This window comes from Prionailurus bengalensis, chromosome C1 (genome assembly GCF_016509475.1).
Source record: "Prionailurus bengalensis isolate Pbe53 chromosome C1, Fcat_Pben_1.1_paternal_pri, whole genome shotgun sequence".
In the NCBI taxonomy this organism is placed as follows: Eukaryota; Metazoa; Chordata; class Mammalia; order Carnivora; family Felidae; genus Prionailurus; species Prionailurus bengalensis.
This window is the reverse complement of record NC_057345.1, coordinates 179,509,822-179,522,597: the sequence shown is the minus strand read 5'-3', so window position 1 is coordinate 179,522,597 and position 12,776 is coordinate 179,509,822. Positions and strand designations below refer to the sequence as shown.

At 39.6% G+C, this 12,776-nt stretch overlaps 1 non-coding gene across 1 annotated transcript; it reads left to right on the top strand.

The window, feature by feature from the left end:
- The first annotated feature begins 274 nt into the window (after positions 1–274).
- On the top strand, positions 275–420 carry LOC122482198. The gene has a single exon (XR_006297009.1). It is a non-coding gene; the product is annotated as a U4 spliceosomal RNA (small nuclear RNA).
- The last annotated feature ends 12,356 nt before the right edge of the window (positions 421–12,776 follow it).

The following is a 12,776-nucleotide window of genomic DNA, read 5'->3' as shown; positions in this document are numbered from 1 at the left end:
GTTACCATCTTCTGCTTTGGATAGAGTTACTCTGGGGCTCCATAACACAAAAGCCATGCCTGTGCAATGACAAAATAGTCATTAATGACCTTTTTAAAAAATCAATTCTCAAACCTGGTGGGGGGGGGGGGCAGTGGTGATGAAATAACCAAAGGAGGTTTTCTTATCTCATATAGACAGTATGGTTGGCTAAAGTGTGATTTTCTGCTCTTCACCTCACTATTTTGTTACCTTGTACATAAGAAACATTTTTGGATAAAAAAGTACCATATTAAGCTTTGCTCAGTGGCAGTATCGTAGCCAATGAGGTTTATCCGAGACGCGATTATTGCTAATTGAAAAAAGTACCATATTAAACTCTCTGGTGGGTATAAGAAAGATAAGCTGAGATCTTCAGCCTTCAAAATTACTCAGTATTTGGGAAGACAAGATAAATACATGCAAAAAAAGTGAATTCATTGTTGTCAAATATTACAACAAAGCAAAGAGGTCACAAAAGAGCATCAGACTGCTTGATTTCTAGGTATGCTCCTTAATTAGGACTGTATACTCAGCTAATGGGAAGGTCACTAAGAATTGGGGTGGCCCAGAGGGCTAATGGGAAGGCTAGTTTAACTGAACAAGAAACTTTAAATGGGATACTAATTTTAAGAATTAAAATAAGCTTATATCTACAATTATTGAAAATGAAGTCACAGATGCTAAGGGTCTAGGTTACTTCAAGATTCCGTAAGCCCCATAGAGTCTGGAAAGACATGCAGGTACAGTCTGTAGCTACAAAGGAAATAGTCTTAACTGTCCTATGATCACAAACACTCATGGGGTACCAATGATGGCACGCAGGATGTTTCTTTGTTTCTCCCAGCTGTTGCCATCAGACCACACCGGCCGCCTCACTGAGCATCCCTTTACTCTTCCGCTTCCTCTTCCCGTTCAGCCTCTCCCACCACACACACAGGCTTTTTTCCCTCTATTTCCTCCCCATCAGGTGTCAGTTTTCAAAGTACTGAGTTTTGTTTCTAGCTGCACCGTGGATGATCCAGAGCAGAGCTGTTTAATGGGCCTTGGAGGAGACTTCACTTAGGAAGTTACAAAGTACGCCCACCCCCAGCCTGAAACAAACCTACAAATACATTTCACTTTGGACTGCGCAGTGTAGTAATTTCTTTTAATTAATTTCTATCCTTTTTTAAAAAAAAAATTTTTAATGTTTATTTTTGAGACAGAGAGAGACAGAGCATGAACGGGGGAGGATCAGAGAGAGAGGGAGACAGAATCTGAAACAGTCTCCGGGCTCTGAGCAGTCAGCACAGAGCCCCACGCGGGGCTCGAACTCACGGACCGCGAGATCGTGACCTGAACCGAAGTCGGACGCTTAACTGACTGAGCCACCCAGGCGACCCAATTTCTATCTTTTTAAAATTAGGAAATTTTCAGATTCTTCCCTTAAAAAAAACCAGAATATCCACAATGCCACAGTTGAGGAATGACTGCTAGCTTTTAGGTGGAGATAAGCTTTTTAGTTTTCCCTGTTCCTCAACGCTCCCCACTATTTACATTTCCTGTGGTCTTATAAACCTTTTTCTTGGGCATCCCTGCTTCTCAGACGAGAGCATCTATGTGAACAACAAAACTTTCTTTTGTTATTATCAACCACTCTTAATATTATAATGTAGACTCATTATGCTAAAAAAAAAAAATCTGTGTCTCTATTCTGTGTATCTGAAGATGTTCCCAAGATCTGATTCCACGGCAGTTATAAAGTGGACAACTTTCTAAGAGGCACTTATCTGTCAAATCACTAGGGTACCGCAGAGTGCTCATTATGTAAGGTACTAATCAATTACCAAAGGTGTGTTAAAAAAAAAAAAAAAAGTATCTTCCACAGGAAAAAAACAGATCAAAGCATAGACACTGGAAAAGTCTAAATCCATAAATAATTTTACTCTTCTGTTACCTCCAGAATAAATTTCAAATTCTCAGACTGAGAGAATGTGAAGCCCTGCACTCTGTGACTCCCTGTCTTTCCAGAATTAGCTCGCATCTCCCCACTGCCTCCCCAGTCTGAGGCCGCATCATCTGCTGCCTGTTTGCTGCAATAAACTCCCAGAGATTTCTCCCCTTTGCGTCTTGACCCCCCCCATACTCCACAGTGCTTCTCCACACAGCAGCCTTAGTGTTCTTCACCACTGGTCATGACTCTTTAGCCACCCTGGCCTTTGTGTTCATCAAACAAGCCTCCCTAGGCCTTCAAAAGGCTTTTCATTATTCTGGTCTCACATCCAATTTCCCCTCTTCAGAGAAACCTTCCTGCCCGACCCCCTCGAAAGTAACTTCTCCTCCCAACACTGTCACTTGTCATTTTATTATTTTATTTTGATTGTATAGAATCTCTCCCGTTAGATTACCTCATTCGTTTACTTAGAAACATTCTGTTTCGACCCACTAGTGCGCATGTTCCATTGAGCTTGGCCACCCCATCAGCTCATTCAGCTTTTATCTTCAGGGTCTAGGGCAGCCCTGGGGTGCTGGATAATATGTTTTCTCCCTAAAAATGCCTCCTACTCTTTCCCATCTCTCCATTTTGCCTTTGCCAATTTCTCTTATTGTCTAAATTCTACCTGTCCTTCAATATCCAACTCAAATATTATTTAATTCATGACAATGGTGCTAACTTTGCTGCTTCTCTCCTCCAAATCTTTGTGGGACTCATTCTGATATGCCATTTAGGAAATTGTCATGTATTCGAATTATCCTTATGTCGTCTTATCCCTTCCACAAAATGGCGAGCTCCTGAACGCCCAGAATCCTGTTTAATCTATTTTTGCACCTCTGGCACCTAGCACAGTGTTTTGCCTTCCATGAAGTAGACACCCAATACAGGTTTTAGAAAAAATAAATCGAACGAATTGATAACGTATCCGTGAATTCCTACCACTAGAAACATACTATCAGAAATGGAAAAGAAACCCAAGCACCAAGTTCCTTTTCAAGCAAATGGGCCCTCCTCAGCATTTTCTTGGAAGATTGAGAGTATAAATAATTCCCTCCAGATTTTTCTATCACTGACTTTAGTCACCTTATTTGTAATTTTGAGTGCTTAGAAGCCAGGAAGCTTTTGTGTTCTAGTTCCAAAAAAGAAATTCCTTTTTAAAAAAAAATTAGCAAATGACTCATTCAAATGTCATTTAAAAAAATAAAAAAGAAAAAACTCACAGAGCAGTCTCAGTGGATGGAGCCAATAGCAATTCACTGAACTAAATCAACTGAGCTATATTGAAGTAGTCAGTCAAAGATCTGCATTTTATCTTGGCACGAGAACAAAAATATGGAACGCAATATCCAGATGGTAAGTAAACAACATTATTGCCATTTTCAAGCAGGAGAAGTATGATTTGGTTTCTATAAAACAAGGGAAATATCGGGGAGGAAGGAAACTTTATAGATAATTTTGACCTCAAACCATAACCCACATGTTACAGAAAACATAAGATATTGGATCAGTCTCCAACACTGAATTCATCATTTACTAATAACAACAACTAAATTACAAAGTGGGGCACCTGGCTGGCTCAGTGGGTAGAGCCTGTGACTCTTGATCTTGGGGTTGTGAGTTTGAGCCCCACATCGGGTGTAGACATTACTTAAAAATAAAATCTTTAGGGGCGCCTGGGTGGCTCCGTCGGTTGGACATCCGACTTCGGCTCAGGTCATGATCTCGCGGTCCGTGAGTTCGAGCCTGGCGTCGGGCTCTGTGCTGACAGCTCAGAGCCTGAAGCCTGCTTCGGATTCTGTGTCTCCCCGTCTCTCGGCCCCTCCCCTGCTCATGCTCTGTCTCTCTCTGTCTCTCGATAATAGATAAATGTTAAAAAAATTTTTTTAATAAAATAAAAAAATAGAATCTTTAAAAGCATGAAAAATTTTAAAGATAAATTACAAAGTACTTCATATGTGCCAAGGGGAGTTCTAAGCCCTTTACATATACCAACTAATTTTATCAGTACAACCTTGTATTATTACTGTCATTATTGTTTTAGTATTATCATCGTATGTTACGTCGTTAGATAGCTATTGTCACATTACCATCATCTCCATTTAGTGGATGAAGAAATGAGGCACCGCAAGGTTCAGCCCCTGCCCAAGATCACCTAGCTGGCCACCAGTGGCTCTGGGATGTGAATCTAGTCAACCTGGCTCCAGAGTCCATACCCCTAACAAGTTCACTGTCCTTCCTCTCCGGGTTGTTCTTTTTTCCCCAAAATATCCCGTTCATGTGAAGTAAACCAAACTCTTTTGATAGGATAATGGATTTGCTAAATCCACCGAAGAAAGTGCTCTATAGAAAATGTCTTTCCCTTCTGACTCAAGACACCATCGGAACCACCCTGGGCAGCAAGTCTCAGCACCACGATTCGCTTGAGAACATCCCAGAAGCAGGGGAGCAGCACATATACCTCAGGTTCCCTCCCCCCGTCTCCAGTTTTACTCTGACCAACTTTCCAGCAGCATAGGAAGAGTCTGTGAATATGCACAGAGCCCAGTGATATCATTCTCTTCTGTAGGGCCTTTTTCCAGAAGGGAGAGCAAACTTAAGCCTAATAAGAAAGGTTTTTGGAGAAAAAATATAATACTGTGTCTTAGAGAAACTACATTTCGACCTGAAGAAAGAATGTTTCTTTGGCAACTGCAGAGAGATGGTGACTTCGGCCTGGTGGGTCTTTAGCCCTTTAACAGACTAGCAGCCCTAAAGGTGAGGCCTTGGGCTTCAGAGGCAGGGGTTTCGTACAAAAGAACACAGTCAAACTAGTTTAGGGGGCTCCTGCAGACTTTTTCTAGGCCCCATCTCTTTCTTCCTCGCCAGCCCTTCTCCATTTTCATCTAAACACCCTCACACACTCTGATCTTTGTGCTGGCCTCCCGCGGGATGACCCCATTTCCAAGCACCCTGGCCTTGCTTCTAACTTCAATCCCCCAGCTCCTTGCTTGCTTCCCTCCTCTTCAGCATAAGCAAGGGCAAGGTCTTTTAAATCACACTTGACATGTACATCTTTATCTTCTTCTCTTTGATCAGAAATAAAAATGGTTTTCTACTTTGTTTCTCCAGGGTTTTCTACTCCTTCTCTCTTAAAAAAAGAAAGAAAGAAAACAAGAAAAGGGAAAGAAGGAAAGGAAAGAAAACACTATGTACCCGGTTATTTTCTTGTAGTTTTCAGCCACAAGTATATCACCACTCTGAGAAATATTTTCTTAAACTTAAGAGTTTAACAAAGTGTAAGTGGCTGCCTTGAACTTTAGATGAAATTTTATTACTCTGAGAGAAGTATGCAAATTTCAGTAACAACTCAAGAGAAAAGAAAAGTGAAAAAAAAGCCAGTATTTTTTCAATTATTCCAAAGCAGCTCATATCAAAGTCACTTTGATTTATAAACTTCAAAGACACGTAGATTCCATTTATTGAAGGGCCAAACAGCAACATTGATAAAACCATCCAGTTATTCTTGAGAACAGATTAACCCTGGATTTTAACTACCCTACAATTTCTTAGCATGAACTTGGTTCATATTTGTCATCAATTGGCAATTCCTTTGCTCTTGGATATTATATGCTAACTAATATGAATAGCGCTTTATTCTGACTTGAACATATCATTCTGAGAGTAGGTTCCATCTAGTTTAATTGATCTGAACTTCTCCTAACATAACCATATTCTGTTCAATTTGATGAATGTACATAGGTCAGTATAAGTTAATATTTTTCAGAGAAAGTCTAAAATTTGCCCCTCTACTTAAACCTCTTTCCCTGTATAACTTCTTTTTGCCTTTCCCTACACACCTTCAAGCATAATCCAATGTTTATACTAAACAAAAACTTTCCTAGCATTACTGTCATTATCTTTACCGGCATTCGTGTTATTGTTCATTAACCCTGTTTTCCTTCTTTCAAGCAGCCCATGTTTCTCTTTTTGCTGCCCAACTAATCCAACATGCCGTTTTATACCTACTGGCTTCGATTCCCAGATACCACTTCCCATCTCCATTGTCGCTCACACGCTTTGAATTTATTCTCCAATCATCTCTAAAACTCTGCTGGAGCTCCACAGGCCCCTGTCCCTTGCTCTTCTCTATCTGCAGTTAACTTCCTCATAGATTCATCCAAGCCCATTGCTCTGGTCCCAAACCTCTATATCCCCTACTGCTCTGCACCCCAGCCAACCACAGCCACTCTCTGAGTGGATGTCCAGCCACACCCTCAAACTCAAGAATACAAACTCAAGAATTCCAGTATATATCACATTACTTCTCAAATAGGGTCCCTGTGTGACCATCCTGTCTCAAATATTGGAGAACCAATACTGAGAGACGTCTTTAGTCTTTCCCTGTCTTTCTCTGATTTTCCATCTGTCACCTCTCAGGACCACCCTTTCATTTGGTATTCTATTAGTCACTAAATTCACATACCTAAACACCTATGACTTCTTCCCTGATTTTCAGATTCAATCCCGCCTGAATACTACTGTCAACCTGACCGCGTGAAAAGGATGCTTTCACCAGGCACTCCTTCTTCAAGAAGCTTCAATGGCTCCCCCATCATTTACTGCACTGAGGAACCAACTGTGCTGCCTTATGAAGATTCTCCATAAGCCTGACATGCTGGGGGAAATGATCAACACGTTCTCTACTTATCCACAATCTACACTCTCATCGCCGTTAGGCTCTCTCCACACTGCACTCCAAATTAGTGAAGTTTATTGCTGACCCCTTCACCTTTTCCTCCTTTCAGACCCAGCTTACCTTCTGCCATTTCAAAAAGTCTTCTCTGTGTATTCCAGATCCTGACTATGATCTTTCTCCTTTGAATGGCTACTACAAACTTAGTTTGCTTTTGCAACGACACGCTCAAAAGTGGCACAGCTCCTGTTGTATGTTTCGCGTTGCCCCTTGGACAGCGCTCCACATGTAGCGCTCATGGTGGACCCTCCACAAAGATCTTATAACCAAGGAATGAGTTAATCAGCACAGATTGTCTTTACAAGACAGTGCATTCCGGGCAGACTGTAGAGTAAAACTGTCCACAGAGTATATAACGTTTTCCTAGCTCTACAAGCCACTAACACCCAGTGATAGCTATTCAAAATAAAGTCTCTGTTTTTGCATGGTGGCCCACCCTTATCCTAACTATAACAGCCTTTGGAGCTGAGATCTCTACCTATCCCTGCCCCATCCTTCACCTTAGCCATTCAGCTCCAGTGTTCTTATTCTCCCCTCTGAAATGAGTTAGCTACTCAAATCAAATCATTAAGAAGAGTCCAACAAAAGAAACCTAATAAAATCTGATGAAAGGAAACAGTAAAGCTGAAAGCATATATGACCAAATTAATAAACAGAATCATATTAAAATCATAAATAAAATCCAAGAGCTGGCTCTTTGGGGAAAAAAATTAAAACAAATCTAAAAAGCTTTAATCCACATGTAAGTAAATATAAGAAGGAGAGATAGACTGTAAAAACAGATGAGGAAGTTCTTACAGTTATTTTAATGTGTTATGTTAACTCTATTCCAGCCCTTTGCAACCAGTTTCCAGGAAAGAATTAAGCTGTAAGGCATCCAATGCCGATAATAAATTCACTTCTCTCCTTGGCATCTGGAATGGTAGACATTATGCGCCACCTTGGGAGAACTGAACACGGTCATCCAAATCATTCTTTGGAAGCCCAATTCATTGAGATCTCCATGAAAGGACAATTCTGTGAAAAGCAATATAAGTTACTGAAAATGACTAATGTAGAAGAAACTCAGTTAGAGGAAATCATAAAAGATTATGGAACAACTTTAAAAAATTTACCTCCAAAGTGATCCAGAGCAGTTAGTTTTATGGGTGACGTCTTTCAAATCCTCATGCAAAATATGCTTCAGGAAATAGGGAAAAAAACTGTAATACACCAACAATACTTTTGGAAAGCTATCTGCTGCCCCAGTGCCAAAATCTGATCGAGGAACATATTAAAACCGCAGCCTTGTCTCGTTTGTAACTTTAGATTCCAATAATCCTAACCAACAAACCATCTAGTCAACTAAAGTCTATCGTATAATACAAAGAATGTCCAATAAGCAAAATAGCATATCCTAGAAACACAAATCGAGTTTATTATGCAGTAAACAACTCATCTAATATATTAGTTCAACAGATCCAGTTAGAAAAATGAACACTCAGAAATGTAAATCCATGTTTTAACCAAGAAAGGGAAAAAGAAGGCCATTCTTAAGCTAAGAGCCAGAGCCATACTAAATTTGAACTACTTGAGACATTAAGGTTTAAAAGATGAACAAAATGAAGACACATCATGTTACTGTGAACAGTTGACACAGATCTGGAAGTTCTAGTTAATACTTTAAAAATTTGAAATCAAAAAAAGGTAAACTTTTAGGATGTAGGAGATAAAATCAGCAGCATTCGCCTGTGATACAATTATATACATAAAAACCCAAAGAGAATCAACTGAAAGAGTCATAATTAGTAAAGTTCAGCAAAGCTGAAGATATGTATACAAAAATAGAGAGCTTTCCAAGACATCAGCTAAAATTAGTTAGTAAATACTGTGGGAAAACATTCCAATTCCCATAGTAACAAAACATACAAAATGCCTAAAACTAATCTTATTGAATAACATCTAAGATTACATCAATAAATCTATAATACTGTATACCAATATATATTTTTAGGGCGCCTGGGTGGCTCAGTCGGTTCAGCTTCCAACTTCAGCTCAGGTCATGATCTCCAGGTTTGTGAATTCAAGTCCCACGTAGGGCTCTGAGCTGACAGCTCAGAGCCTGGAGCCTGCTTCCGAGTCTGTGTCTCCCTCTCTCTCTGCCACTGCAGTGCTCACACTCTCTTTCTCTGTCTCTCTCTCTCAAATATAAATAAACATTAATATGCATATATGTATATTTTTTTATTTTTATAGATTAAAAAAATAGCATGTTCTTCCCTGACAAGAGCTTACGGAGGCATTAGCAGCATGCTGTTCTTTCCAAATTAATTTACAGATTTATTGCAAACTTCGAATCCAAACACCCATGAAATTTTTTAACTTGTCTAAACGATTCTAAGAGTCATCTTGAAAAGTGACATGTTGAGACCAGCTTTAAAAAAATGTTAAGAAAAAGAGTAATGAATGAGTACTTGGCTTACTAGATATAAAAACTTTTATGAAACTACAATAATTTAGATGGTGTGGTAATAGCACAGAACTTGACAGATTAATGAAACAGTCAAGATAGCCCTGAAATAGGATGAAAAATATATAAAAACTTAATGAAGAATGATAAATGAAAAATCACATACCATAAAAATGCTGGAGGTAACATTGGTGAATATAAAACTGATTTAAAAGCAATAGAATATATCACCCAGGAAAAGATACATAGATTTGACTGCATAATTTTTAAAATTTGTATACCACTGAAATAAAGCTTATCCTATGTAACATCAATAATATTTTAAAAGTTAAGAACAAAACTCTATCAGAAAATACTATAAAAATATTTACAAGCAAACTGCACCCTGGGAAAAATATTTGTAACATATATGACAAGTTAAGAACTTTATTGTATAAAAGAGAATTTACATATCAATAAGAAAAATGAGAACACACTGTGTATTCCTTCCCTGCTGCTCCAACAGACTACTGCAAACTTAGTAGCTGGAAATAACCCAAATTTATTTTCTTACGTTTCTGGAGGCCAGACGTCCAAAGTCAGTTTCACTGGGCTGAAGTCAAGATGTCCTAAGAGCTCATTCTTTCTAGACGCTCTAGAAGAGAACCCCTTCTCTGCCTTTTCCAGCTTCTGGAGGCCACCTGCATTCCTTGTCTCATGGCCCCTACCTCCACTTTCAAAGCCTGCAATGTGATATCTTCAAGTTTCTCTTTTTTGCTGACCTCTTCTTCCATGATCATGCCTACTTTGTCTCCTACCTGGATAATCCAAAATAATCTGCCCAGCTCAGGGCCATTAATTTAATCATATCATCAAACATTCCTTTTGCCATGTAAGATAACATACCCATACGTTTTGTAAATTAGATTATGGGCATCCTTGGAAGGCCATTATCAGTGTGTTACATGTCAAGAGAAAAATAGATAAAGAAGCAGAGACAATATACAGAATAAAAAAGCAAATGGCGACAACGCATGTGACACACATATTCAATCTCGCTAGAATTCTAACAACTGGAAAATAAGACAATAATGAGATACTTCTTTTGCCTAACACGGTGACAGATTTTTCTAAATCATGGGTACATGATTCTAGTGCAAGTACAGTTTCTGAGTCATTCTAGACAATAATCAGGTGATATGTATGAGGAGCCTTAAAATGTTCATGTCATTTAATCCAGTAACTTCTCGAAATTTTTCTTATGAACTTACTTCAGGTAGGTATTTGAAATGTACAATGAGTCTATTACTCACAATATTGTAAAAGAGTAATAAATTAGAAACTGTGTCCAACAATAAGGCATGGCTAAATAAATTATGGTAAAGCTACACAATTAAAGATTATGCAGCCATTAAATGAAATCTTAAGGGATTTTCAATAACATCCTGGATATTCCCACAATATACTGCTGAGAACAAAAACAGAATACAAAACTGCGTATGTTACAAAATATATGCAAAAGAAGAGGTTGATAATGGTTAACTCAGAGTCATAGGATTATAGGATATTTTTATTTTCTTCATTATACTTTATTTTAATAATAAATATTATTACTGTTATAATCATAAAAAAAGACAATTTAAAATTCCAAAGTGAACGATGACAGATGTTGGACATTGAGCCTCAGAATTCTAAGCAGGATGGAAAATAGAGTGTTATACGCCCCCAAATGGCAGTCCCCACACATCACTGGAGACCAGCCATGCACATTATTCCTTTCAGAAACAAAGCCAGCCAGCACCATGTGCAAATCAGCACCTCACAGATAGGCACGGTTGCCAGTAGAGGAGCGATACAGAACAAGTTCAAGCACAGACCCCAGATTCCGAGTAGAAACGGGTCTTCGCCCCTGCAGTTGGGCCTATAAAGGATTACGGGCATATTGCAGAATCCACCAGAGTCAGAGGGAAGAATTAAGCAATATGAGTTGTAATTCGATTCTAACATAGGAAGAAGAAACTAATTGGAATTGCTGAAGATTGCATCAGACAGACACATTAGACAGAGTACAGTTCACAATATCCCTTTTTTTCACTTGGCAAAAAAATAGAAAATTTTGTGATAGGCTCTTAGAAGGAATATTCATTTCAAAGGGTGAGTTAGGGCTACCTGATGCTAACTTGTCAAGCAGCTCATGGAAAGTTAGCTTTACGACAGCAAAGATGTTTTGTTCATTGCTATGTGTCAGGTGCCTAAAACGGCACCTGGTACCCAGTAGGTACTCAATAGATCATTGTTAGATTACATTTGGAGCGGTAGAATTGCTATAAACCTTTATATTCTACCTTTAGGTTAAATGGCTTATCACTTTTACAGGACTTGAACTCCCTGACCAGCACCAGTATTGGGGAATTAATAAATACACCCTATACACACCTTAGACAGGGGTATTTATTATTTTATGGAAAATCCTATTCAGCATCTGGAACGGAACGGAAACCTCTTCAAATTCAGGCCCTTCCACTTACCACGAGAGAATAAACAGCTCTCTATTGGAAGGACACACTTCTGACAGCAGAACACAAGTGGAAGGGTCATTCTTCTCCCTTGTCCACCCTCAACGCAAGCTTCAGATGCTGCCACATGAGTGATTTGGCAAGTGGAGGCATGTTCCATTGGGCCAGCTCTATGGCTCCTACTTCTCTTCCCACAAAATATGACCACCCGCCATATTACCCCACGCTGTCTACACCCAGCACCCGCCATTTTTATATTACTAACTCTAAAACTCACTGTGGGGTGACATTACTTCTCTCAAGACTAATGGCAGAGATCCTTTTTCAAATCAGTTGGCGAGTGATTTTGAAATCGGCTCGAGGAACGTCACGTCTGAGGACGCCGAACACTGCAAGCCCAATAGACTTCCTGCTCCTTGTAATTGTGCTGTTCATCCTTGAAGTTTCCGTATTTGACATTTTGCCATTGTCGGCTCATTAAATAAATTACTTATTAAAATAAAAGACCATCCCTGCAGTAAGTGCCTGGCCTGCTGACATCCAGCTGAAGAACGATGCCCATAAGTTTTCAGCTTTGTCTGATTGTAGCAAGTCAACTAGACTGAAGTCGCCATCCCCTGAGCAAAGAGGTTGGGGGCACCCAGAAGAGGGACACACAGAACCAAGGCCCGGGGTGCATGGCCATCTGTGTTTACAGCGAAGGGAGGTACTTTTACACACCGGGGGCCAAAATCATACCGTGATGGCATTGCAGGCCACTTACTCTTCTCAGTGAACCTCTGTGATTTACGGATTACTTTTTTTATATTCAATAAGAAGAGTGAGGCAGGAAGATTGCTCAGGTCGCTCACAGAAGGATGTTGACAGTAGACCCCCAGAGGCGGACACAGGGACAACACCATCGTGAACAAACCTCAAGGCAAAAGACAGCCCTGGATTCTCCCACCTCAAAACTTTTTTCCGAAACTAAAATTCAAGCAGTAAACATAATACATGAAAAATGAGATCCCTCCCAGTTAGCCTCCCTTCAGACTTTCGCCTGTTGCCCTGGAAAGTGAAGCAGCAAATGTAGATTTCTGTGATTCTGCGCGAGGAAAATTGGAG